The 12,089-nt window shown below is 45.3% G+C and overlaps 1 pseudogene; it reads left to right on the top strand.

Moving 5' to 3' along the window:
• Positions 1-340: 340 nt before the first annotated feature.
• On the top strand, positions 341-3,599 carry LOC130139844 (disease resistance protein RPM1-like; annotated as a pseudogene).
• The last annotated feature ends 8,490 nt before the right edge of the window (positions 3,600-12,089 follow it).

The following is a 12,089-nucleotide window of genomic DNA, read 5'->3' as shown; positions in this document are numbered from 1 at the left end:
ACATCCATCGGAATCTTTCTCTGTTGCTTTAGCATGGAATCATATCAGGAGAAAAGGGCATCTAGCCCCTTGGCACTCATTCATTTGGGACCACCATATTACCCCCCGACATTCCTTCCTTTTATGGTTAGTCTCTCTTAATCGGCTGCCTACTCAGGTTCTCCTCATTCAAAACCGCAGGATTGGCTTAGCAATGTGCGCATTCTGTGGTACCACACCAGATTCGGTAAACCACCTATTTTTTGGCTGCACTTCTACAAGTAGGCTGGCTTCTCTTTGGGCAACAAAATGCCACCTCCCATGGCGCAACCAACCTTGGCAAGAGCATATTCAGTGGGCAATGAAAGTCTGCGGTGGTTCTTCCTTCACTCACCGCCTATCCAGATTTTCATTCGGCGCCTTATGTCATATCATTTGGACTGAAAGGAACAATTATCTCTTCAGGAACAAGAATGTCTATATCCCGGGTATGCGCAAACATCTTATCAAAGTGGTAAAGGATAAAGCCATATCCTTTGGGGGAATTGCAGACACTCCAATGAACCGGCGATTACAAAGGAATTGGGGACTTGCTCCTTCAATCTTTGAAGCAATGTCGATGGCCTCTTAGACTTGTTGTACTAGTTCTTTTAGTTCTTGCTTTGCCTCTCTGTGGGCTTGGCGCATAGTTCTTGCTAAGCCATCTCTGACCTCATGTGGACATCTCTTTGTCCTTGTTGGGTCGGCGGTTGCCTAGGCGCTATTTTGTATATGGTATCTTGAAAAGTAATACATATTCTTATCTTTACCAAAAAAAAAAATCTTAACTCCCTCTCTATGTATATCTGTGTGCAGAAATTGGCGGACCACTTAGTGGCTCCTCTGCTGAAGTAGATTTCTGTCCTATTGCAACAAGAATGACGCCTCGCTTTAGATGCCAAAGCGGAATTAGAGTACCTCAGGAACTTGATTGTCATCAGTGGCAACATCCTCAAGGAAGCCAACTCGAAGGAGGTCATCAATGAGAATCTCAAAGCGTATATTAAGCAAGTTCGGAAGTTTCTAGGCAAAAGAACACTAGAAACGCCATAAATTGTGTACGGCGCTCACTTTTGTGCCATAAGTTTTTTTTGGATCACTTTAGTGCTAAAATTTTTTAAAAACGATCACTTGAGTGCTAAAAATTTTTAAAAACAATCACTTAAGTGCCAACTCCGATGCTGTACATAATTTTTCGCCGGAAATCCAACGTGGCATTTTTTTTATTAATTTCTGAAACTGACGTGGCTCGCCGGAGATTGGCACTCAAGTGATCGTTTTTAAAAAATTTTAGAACTTAAATAATCATTTTTCAAAATTTTTAGCACTTAAGTGATCATTTTTCAAAAATTTTAGCACTAAAGTGATCCAAAAAAAACTTTTGGCACTTAAGTGATCGTTTTTCCTCCGATTTGGCACTTAAGTGAGCCGGCAAAAACTTTTGGCACTAAAGTGAGCGCCGTACACAACTTATGGCACTTATAGTGTCCTTTTGCCGAAGTTTCTATATGACTCTCAAGATGCTATCGATGACTTCATGCGACGAGAATCAAACTGTGAGTTGGAAGGTCTTTTTACCTACTTTTTAGAACACTACAATCGCCGAACTGTGGTTTCCGAATCACGTGATGTGAGAAGGGTGCTGCAGAATTACGAAACTACACTGGATATAGCCGCTGCTATGCAGAATTCACCTCAATTATCTGCAGATCATACCAGTTCCAGCTCGGCCTACCATTGGTCATCGTCCATCGCCTTTTCTGAGGAGAACGATGATGGGTTGGTGGGCATTGGAGAGGCAAGGGAGCAGCTGGTTCAGTGGCTAACAGAGAACGATTCGACGTCGAAAGTGATTTTCGTGCACGGCGCGCAAGGAGTAGGGAAGACTAGTCTAGTGAGCGCCGTGCTTCGCGACCAAAGAGTGAGGAGTCATTTCAAATACTATGTATGGATCATGGATTTAAGATCCTTGGAATTGGTCAAAGACAAAGTGGCCGTGCTCGTGAAGGCAAAGGCAAAGATGTGGGATTTGACCAAGAATAACGACCAAGGAATCCAAGTTGAGCTCGAAGAGGTTTTCAAACGCATAAGGAACGATTATGACTTGAGGAACAACAACTACAGATGGGTGCTTGTCTTGGATGACGCAGGCAGAGAGCATGTGTCCGAGTCTCTCCGGAGTCATTTAGATCAAACTCGTCCAAGCGTGCTCGTCACGTCTCGCGTCAGCAGCTTAGCATCAAAAGCCAGGGCTCCCCTGGATTCTCTATGGGCACAATCCAGTAGTGCTCCTCCTAAACTCCCTAAACGCTTGTATGGCTTCCACCACTTTAAGCATGTTTACCTCTCCAAGGATGATTCTCGCACTCTATTTGTAACGACCTAGGTCCCACTCGCAAGATATTGTCCGCTTTGGAAACTAAGTCCTCACGGTTTTATTCCTTCGAGGGGAGCCCATACTACCCCCAGAAAAGGCCTCTTACAAGTTAAGGTTTCTCAAGACTTTATAATCAAGCCCAAGACTCCCTTCCTAGGCGATGTGGGACAGGAGACATGCCCCCCTTGCCATCCTAGAAGCCTGCCGGAAGCCGCTCCTTGTCCAGGCCCTTTTGGCCCCGGCGACCACTCCCTGCCCTCGTCGGACCGGGTTGTTACACTATTTTGCCGGAAGATGTTCCCCAATAATACCTGTCCACCTTTTCTAAAAGAAGTTTCTCACGGCATCTTAGAAAAATGCAGAGGATTGCCACTTGCGATTCTTGCCACGTCTAACCTTTTGATTGGTATTTGGGGTGATATTAGGGGCACTCCTCAAGGTGTTGAATGGCAAAAGTTGAGTGGCGGGCTTGGAGAAGCACTGCTATCCAAAAGGGACACAAGTGGCCTATTTGGAAGGATGATAACCCTGCCCATGGACCAACTTCATGATGTCCATGCTTTGTCTATTTTACTTGAGCATCTTTCCATTGAATTATCCCATAAGGTGCTCCACATTGATGCGGCTGTGGATGGCAGAAAGATTTATTGAGCAGAACGATAGAAACACGGTCCAAATAATCTCAGAGGAAAACCTTGAAAAGCTAGTAGATCATAATATAGTTCAGGAGGTGGAGAAAACAAGTTATGGCAGGGTCAGAACCTGCCGTGTTCACAACCTTTTGCATCAAATTATTATCGCCAAGTTGAAAGATGATGAGTTTGCGATGATTGTTGTCGACCTGGTAGAAAAATGGTCTGAGACTATATGGTGCCTGTCCTTAAAGAGCCAAATGGACAGTATAAATAGTCACACAAGCATCAAACGACTTCGCTCCTTACTTGTCTCCAAAAGGGTGTTCCCAAAATGGGTAAAAGAGCTGCTGGGGCAGATTAAGAGGCTAAATGTTCTAGATCTTCAAGCTTCTTCTTTGAATTCTTTTCCTAAAGCGATTCTCAGTTTATTATATCTTAGGTACCTAAGTTTGAGGGATACCAAGGTAGTTAAAATTCCGAATGGCATAGGAGATTTTGTACAACTGGAGACCCTGGATCTTAAAGATACTCCTGTGGCTGAAGATTCTATCGATGACTTCGTGCGATAAGAATCAAACTGTGAGTTGGAAGGTCTTGTTACCTACTTTTTAGAACACTAAAATCGCCGAACTGTGGTTTCTTAATCACGTGATGTGAGAAGGGTGCTGCCGAATTACGAAACTACACTGGATATAGCCGCTGCTATGCAGAATTCACCTCAATTATCTGCAGATCATACCAATTCCAGCTCGGCCTACCATTGGTCATCGTCCATCGCCTTTTCTGAGGAGAACGATGATGGGTTGGTGGGCATTGGAGAGGCAAGGGAGCAGCTGGTTCAGTGGCTAACAGAGAACGATTCGACGTCGAAAGTGATTTTCGTGCACGGCACGCAAGGAGTAAGGAAGACTAGTCTAGTGGGCGCCGTGCTTCCCGACCAAAAAGTGAAGAGTCATTTCAAATACTATGTATGGATCATGGATTTAAGATCCTTGGAGTTGGTCAAAGACAAAGTGGCCGTGCTCATGAAGGCAAAGGCAAAGATGTGGGATTTGACCAAGAATAACGACCAAGGAATCCAAGTTGAGCTCGAAGAGGTTTTCAAACGCATGAGGAACGATTATGACTTGAGGAACAACAACTATAAATGGGTGCTTGTCTTGGATGACGTAGGCAGAGAGCATGTGTTCGAGTCTCTCCGGAGTCATTTAGATCAAACTCGTCCAAGCGTGCTCGTCACCTCTCGCGTCAGCAGCTTAGCAACAAAAGCTAGGGCTCTGCTGGATTCTCTATGGGCACAATCCAGTAGTGCTCCTCCTAAACTCCCTAAACGATCGTATGGATTCCACCACTTTAAGCATGTTTACCTCTCCATGGATGATTCTCGCACTCTATTTGTAACGACCTGGGTCCCACTCGCAAGATATTGTCCGCTTTGGACACTAAGTCCTCCCGGATTTATTCCTCCGAAGGCAGCCCATACTACCCCCAAAAAAGGCCACTTACAAGTTAAGGTTTCCCAAGCCTTTATAATCAAGCCCAAGACTCCCTCCCTAAACGATGTGGGACAGGAGACATGCCCCCCCTTGCCATCCTAGAAGCCTGCCGGAAGCCGCTCCTTGTCCAAGCCCTTTTGGCCCCGGCGACCACTCCCCGCCCTCGTCGGACCGGGTCGTTACACTAATTTGCCGGAAGATGTTCCCCAATAATACCTGTCCACATTTTCTAAAAGAAGTTTCTCACGGCATCTTAGAAAAATGCAGAGGATTGCCACTTAAGATTCTTGCCATGTCTAACCTTTTGATTGGTATTCGGGGTGATATTAGGGGCACTCCTCAAAGTGTTAAATGGCAAAAGTTGAGTGGTGGGCATGGAGAAGCACTGCTATTCAAAGGGGACACAAGTGGCCTAATTGGAAGGATGATAAGCCTGCCCATGGACCAACTTCATGATGTCCATGCTTTGTCAATTTTACTTGAGCATCTTTCCATTGAATTGTCCCATAAGGTGCTCCACATTGATGCGGCTGTGGATGGCAGAAAGATTTATTGAGCAGAATGATAGAAACACGGTCCAAATAATCTAAGAGGAAAATCTTGAAAAGCTAGTAGATCATAATATAGTTCAGGAGGTGGAGAAAACAAGTTATGGCAGGATCAGCACCAACCGTGTTCACAACCTTTTGCATCAAATTATTATCGCCGAGTTGAAAGATGATGAGTTCACGATGATTGTTGCCGACCTGGTAGAAAAATGGTCTGAGACTATATGGCGCCTGTCCTTATAGAGCCAAATGGACAGTATAAATAGTCACACAAGCATCAAACGACTTCGCTCCCTACTTGTCTCCAAAAGGGTGTGCCCAAAATGGATAAAAGAGCTGCTGGAGCAGGTTAAGAGGCTAAATGTTCTAGATCTTCAATCTTCTTCTTTGAATTCTTTTCCTAAAGAGATTCTCAGTTTATTATATCATGGGTACCTAAGTTTGAGGGATACCAAGGTAGTTAAAATTCCGAATGGCATAGGAGATTTTGTACATCTGGAGACCCTGGATCTTAAAGATACCCCTGTGGCTGAAGATTCTATCGATGACTTCGTGCGACGAGAATCAATCTGTGAGTTGGAAGGTCTTGTTACCTACCTTTTAGAACACTACAATCGACGAACTGTGGTTTTCGAATCACGAGATGTGAGAAGGGTGCTGCAGCATTACGAAACTACACTGGATATAGCAGCTGCTAATGTAGAATTCACCTCAATTATCTGTGGATTATACCAGTTCCAGCTCGGCCTACCAATGGTCATCGTCCATCGCCTTTTCTGAGGAGAACGATGATGGGTTGGTGGGCATTGGAGAGGCAAGGGAGCAGCTGGTTCAGTGGCTAACAGAGAACGATTCGACGTCGAAAGTGATTTTCGTGCACGGCGCGCAAGGAGTGAGGAAGACTAGTCTAGTGGGCGCCGTGCTTCGCGACCAAAGAGTGAGGAGTCATTTCAAATACTATGTATGGATAATGGATTTAAGATCCTTGGAGTTGGTCAAAGACAAAGTGGCCGTGCTCATGAAGGCAAAGGCAAAGATGTAGGATTTGACCAAGAATAACGACCAAGTAATCCAAGTTGAGCTCGAAGAGGTTTTCAAACGCACGAGGAACGATTATGACTTGAGGAACAACAACTATAAATGGGTGCTTGTCTTGGATGATGCAGGCAGAGAGCATGTGTTCGAGTCTCTCCGGAGTCATTTAGATCAAACTCGTCCAAGAGTGCTCGTCACGTCTCGCGTCAGCAGCTTAGCAACAAAAGCCAGGTGTCTCCTGGATTCTCTATGGGCACAATCCAGTAGTGCTCCTCCTAAACTCCCTAAACGATCGTATGGATTCCACCACTTTAAGCATGTTTACCTCTCCATGGATGATTCTCCCACTCTATTTGTAACGACCTAGGTCCCACTCGCAAGATATTGTCCGCTTTGGACACTAAGTCCTCTCGGTTTTGTTCCTCCGAGGGCAGCCCATACTACCACCAGAAAAGGCCACTTACAAGTTAAGGTTTCCCAAGCCTTTATAATCAAGCCCAAGACTCCCTCCCTAAACGATGTGGGACAGGAGACATGCCCCCCCTTGCCATCCTAGAAGCCTGCCGGAAGCCGCTCTTTGTCCAGGCCCTTTTGGTCCTGGCGACCACTCCCCGCCCTCGTCGGACCGGGTCGTTACACTATTTTGCCGGAAGATGTTCCCCAATAATACCTGTCCACATTTTCTAAAAGAAGTTTCTCACGGTATCTTAGAAAAATGCGGAGGATTGCCACTTGCGATTCTTGCCATGTCTAACCTTTTGATTGGTATTCGGGGTGATATTAGGGGCACTCCTCAAAGTGTTGAATGGAAAAAGTTGAGTGGTGGGCTTGGAAAAGCACTGCTATTCAAAGGGGACACAAGTGGCCTAATTGGAAGGATGATAAGCCTGCCCATGGACCAACTTCATGATGTCCATGCTTTGTCAATTTTACTTGAGCATTTTTCCATTAAATTGTCCCATAAGGTGCTTCACATTGATGCGGCTGTGCATGGCAAAAAGATTTATTGAGCAGAATGATAGAAACACGGTCCAAATAATCTAAGAGGAAAATCTTGAAAAGCTAGTAGATCATAATATAGTTCAGGAGGTGGAGAAAACAAGTTATGGCAGGGTCAGAACCCGCCGTGTTCACAACCTTTTGCATCAAATTATTATCGCCGAGTTGAAAGATGATGAGTTCGCGATGATTGTTGCCGACCTGGTAGAAAAATGGTCTGAGACTATATGGCGCCTGTTCTTACAGAGCCAAATGGACAGTATAAATAGTCACACAAGCATCAAACGACTTCGCTCCCTACTTATCTCCAAAAGGGTGTGCCCGAAATGGATAAAAGAGCTGCTGGGGCAGGTTAAGAGGCTAAATGTTCTAGATCTTCAATCTTCTTCTTTGAATTCTTTTCCTAAAGAGATTCTCAGTTTATTATCTCTTGGGTACCTAAGTTTGAGGGATACCAAGGTAGTTAAAATTCCGAATGGCATAGGAGATTTTGTAAATCTGGAGAACTTGGATCTTAAAGATACCCCTGTGGCTGAAGATGCTATCGATGACTTCTTGCGACGAGAATCAATCTGTGAGTTGGAAGGTCTTGTTACCTACCTTTTAGAACACTACAATCAACGAACTATGGTTTTCGAATCACGGGATGTGAGAAGGGTGTTGCAGAATTACGAAACTACACTGGATATAGCAGCTGCTAACGCAGAATTCACCTCAATTATCTGTAGATCATACCAGTTCCAGCTCGGCCTACCATTGGTCATCGTCCATCGCCTTTTCCGAGGAGAACGATGATGGGTTGGTGGGCATTGGAGAGGCAAGGGAGCAGCTGGTTCAGTGGCTAACAGAGAACGATTCGACGTCGAAAGTGATTTTCGTGCACGGTGCGCAAGGAGTAAGGAAGACTAGTCTAGTGGGCGCCGTGCTTCGCGACCAAAGAGTGAGTAGTCATTTCAAATACTATGTATGGATCATGGATTTAAGATCTTTGGAGTTGGTCAAAGACAAAGTGGCCGTGCTCATGAAGGCAAAGGCAAAGATGTGGGATTTGACCAAGAATAACGACCAAGGAATCCAAGTTGAGCTCGAAGAGGTTTTCAAACGCATGAGGAACGATTATGACTTGAGGAACAACAACTATAAATGGGTGCTTGTCTTGGATGACGTAGGCAGAGAGCATGTGTTCGAGTCTCTCCGGAGTCATTTAGATCAAACTCGTCCAAGCGTGCTCGTCACCTCTCGCGTCAGCAGCTTAGCAACAAAAGCTAGGGCTCTGCTGGATTCTCTATGGGCACAATCCAGTAGTGCTCCTCCTAAACTCCCTAAACGATCGTATGGATTCCACCACTTTAAGCATGTTTACCTCTCCATGGATGATTCTCGCACTCTATTTGTAACGACCTGGGTCCCACTCGCAAGATATTATCCGCTTTGGACACTAAGTCCTCCCGGTTTTATTCCTCCGAAGGCAGCCCATACTACCCCCAAAAAAGGCCACTTACAAGTTAAGGTTTCCCAAGCCTTTATAATCAAGCCCAAGACTCCCTCCCTAAACGATGTGGGACAGGAGACATGCCCCCCCTTGCCATCCTAGAAGCCTGCCGGAAGCCGCTCCTTGTCCAAGCCCTTTTGGCCCCGGCGACCACTCCCCGCCCTCGTCGGACCGGGTCGTTACACTAATTTGCCGGAAGATGTTCCCCAATAATACCTGTCCACATTTTCTAAAAGAAGTTTCTCACGGCATCTTAGAAAAATGCAGAGGATTGCCACTTAAGATTCTTGCCATGTCTAACCTTTTGATTGGTATTCGGGGTGATATTAGGGGCACTCCTCAAAGTGTTAAATGGCAAAAGTTGAGTGGTGGGCATGGAGAAGCACTGCTATTCAAAGGGGACACAAGTGGCCTAATTGGAAGGATGATAAGCCTGCCCATGGACCAACTTCATGATGTCCATGCTTTGTCAATTTTACTTGAGCATCTTTCCATTGAATTGTCCCATAAGGTGCTCCACATTGATGCGGAATGATAGAAACACGGTCCAAATAATCTAAGAGGAAAATCTTGAAAAGCTAGTAGATCATAATATAGTTCAGGAGGTGGAGAAAACAAGTTATGGCAGGATCAGCACCAACCGTGTTCACAACCTTTTGCATCAAATTATTATCGCCGAGTTGAAAGATGATGAGTTCACGATGATTGTTGCCGACCTGGTAGAAAAATGGTCTGAGACTATATGGCGCCTGTCCTTATAGAGCCAAATGGACAGTATAAATAGTCACACAAGCATCAAACGACTTCGCTCCCTACTTGTCTCCAAAAGGGTGTGCCCAAAATGGATAAAAGAGCTGCTGGAGCAGGTTAAGAGGCTAAATGTTCTAGATCTTCAATCTTCTTCTTTGAATTCTTTTCCTAAAGAGATTCTCAGTTTATTATATCATGGGTACCTAAGTTTGAGGGATACCAAGGTAGTTAAAATTCCGAATGGCATAGGAGATTTTGTACATCCGGGAGACCCCGGATCTTAAAGATACCCTCGTGGCTGAAGATTCTATCGATGACTTCGTGCGACGAGAATCAATCTGTGAGTTGGAAGGTCTTGTTACCTACCTTTTAGAACACTACAATCGACTAACCGTGGTTTTCGAATCACGAGATGTGAGAAGGGTGTCGCAGATACGAAACTACACTGGATATAGCAGTTTGCTAATGTAGAATTCACCTCAATTATTCGTGGATTATACCGGTTCAGCTCGGCCTACCAATGGTCATCGTCCATCGCCTTTTCGAGGAGAACGATGATGGGTTGGTGGGCATTGGAGAGGCAAGGGAGCAGCTGGTTCAGTGGCTAACAGAGAACGATTCGACGTCGAAAGTGATTTTCGTGCACGGCGCGCAAGGAGTGAGGAAGACTAGTCTAGTGGGCGCCGTGCTTCGCGACCAAAGAGTGAGGAGTCATTTCAAATACTATGTATGGATAATGGATTTAAGATCCTTGGAGTTGGTCAAAGACAAAGTGGCCGTGCTCATGAAGGCAAAGGCAAAGATGTAGGATTTGACCAAGAATAACGACCAAGTAATCCAAGTTGAGCTCGAAGAGGTTTTCAAACGCACGAGGAACGATTATGACTTGAGGAACAACAACTATAAATGGGTGCTTGTCTTGGATGATGCAGGCAGAGAGCATGTGTTCGAGTCTCTCCGGAGTCATTTAGATCAAACTCGTCCAAGAGTGCTCGTCACGTCTCGCGTCAGCAGCTTAGCAACAAAAGCCAGGTGTCTCCTGGATTCTCTATGGGCACAATCCAGTAGTGCTCCTCCTAAACTCCCTAAACGATCGTATGGATTCCACCACTTTAAGCATGTTTACCTCTCCATGGATGATTCTCCCACTCTATTTGTAACGACCTAGGTCCCACTCGCAAGATATTGTCCGCTTTGGACACTAAGTCCTCTCGGTTTTGTTCCTCCGAGGGCAGCCCATACTACCACCAGAAAAGGCCACTTACAAGTTAAGGTTTCCCAAGCCTTTATAATCAAGCCCAAGACTCCCTCCCTAAACGATGTGGGACAGGAGACATGCCCCCCCTTGCCATCCTAGAAGCCTGCCGGAAGCCGCTCTTTGTCCAGGCCCTTTTGGTCCTGGCGACCACTCCCCGCCCTCGTCGGACCGGGTCGTTACACTATTTTGCCGGAAGATGTTCCCCAATAATACCTGTCCACATTTTCTAAAAGAAGTTTCTCACGGTATCTTAGAAAAATGCGGAGGATTGCCACTTGCGATTCTTGCCATGTCTAACCTTTTGATTGGTATTCGGGGTGATATTAGGGGCACTCCTCAAAGTGTTGAATGGAAAAAGTTGAGTGGTGGGCTTGGAAAAGCACTGCTATTCAAAGGGGACACAAGTGGCCTAATTGGAAGGATGATAAGCCTGCCCATGGACCAACTTCATGATGTCCATGCTTTGTCAATTTTACTTGAGCATTTTTCCATTAAATTGTCCCATAAGGTGCTTCACATTGATGCGGTTGTGCATGGCAAAAAGATTTATTGAGCAGAATGATAGAAACACGGTCCAAATAATCTAAGAGGAAAATCTTGAAAAGCTAGTAGATCATAATATAGTTCAGGAGGTGGAGAAAACAAGTTATGGCAGGGTCAGAACCCGCCGTGTTCACAACCTTTTGCATCAAATTATTATCGCCGAGTTGAAAGATGATGAGTTCGCGATGATTGTTGCCGACCTGGTAGAAAAATGGTCTGAGACTATATGGCGCCTGTTCTTACAGAGCCAAATGGACAGTATAAATAGTCACACAAGCATCAAACGACTTCGCTCCCTACTTATCTCCAAAAGGGTGTGCCCGAAATGGATAAAAGAGCTGCTGGGGCAGGTTAAGAGGCTAAATGTTCTAGATCTTCAATCTTCTTCTTTGAATTCTTTTCCTAAAGAGATTCTCAGTTTATTATCTCTTGGGTACCTAAGTTTGAGGGATACCAAGGTAGTTAAAATTCCGAATGGCATAGGAGATTTTGTAAATCTGGAGAACTTGGATCTTAAAGATACCCCTGTGGCTGAAGATGCTATCGATGACTTCTTGCGACGAGAATCAATCTGTGAGTTGGAAGGTCTTGTTACCTACCTTTTAGAACACTACAATCAACGAACTATGGTTTTCGAATCACGGGATGTGAGAAGGGTGTTGCAGAATTACGAAACTACACTGGATATAGCAGCTGCTAACGCAGAATTCACCTCAATTATCTGTAGATCATACCAGTTCCAGCTCGGCCTACCATTGGTCATCGTCCATCGCCTTTTCCGAGGAGAACGATGATGGGTTGGTGGGCATTGGAGAGGCAAGGGAGCAGCTGGTTCAGTGGCTAACAGAGAACGATTCGACGTCGAAAGTGATTTTCGTGCACGGTGCGCAAGGAGTAAGGAAGACTAGTCTAGTGGGCGCCGTGCTTCGCGACCAAAG

Source organism: Syzygium oleosum, unplaced genomic scaffold (assembly GCF_021117445.2).
Source record: "Syzygium oleosum isolate NSW1041296 unplaced genomic scaffold, Sole_v2.1 Sole_v2.14, whole genome shotgun sequence".
NCBI classification, from domain to species: domain Eukaryota; kingdom Viridiplantae; phylum Streptophyta; class Magnoliopsida; order Myrtales; family Myrtaceae; genus Syzygium; species Syzygium oleosum.
The sequence above is the reverse complement of the archived record's forward strand: the minus strand, read 5'-3'. Positions and strand labels throughout refer to the sequence as shown.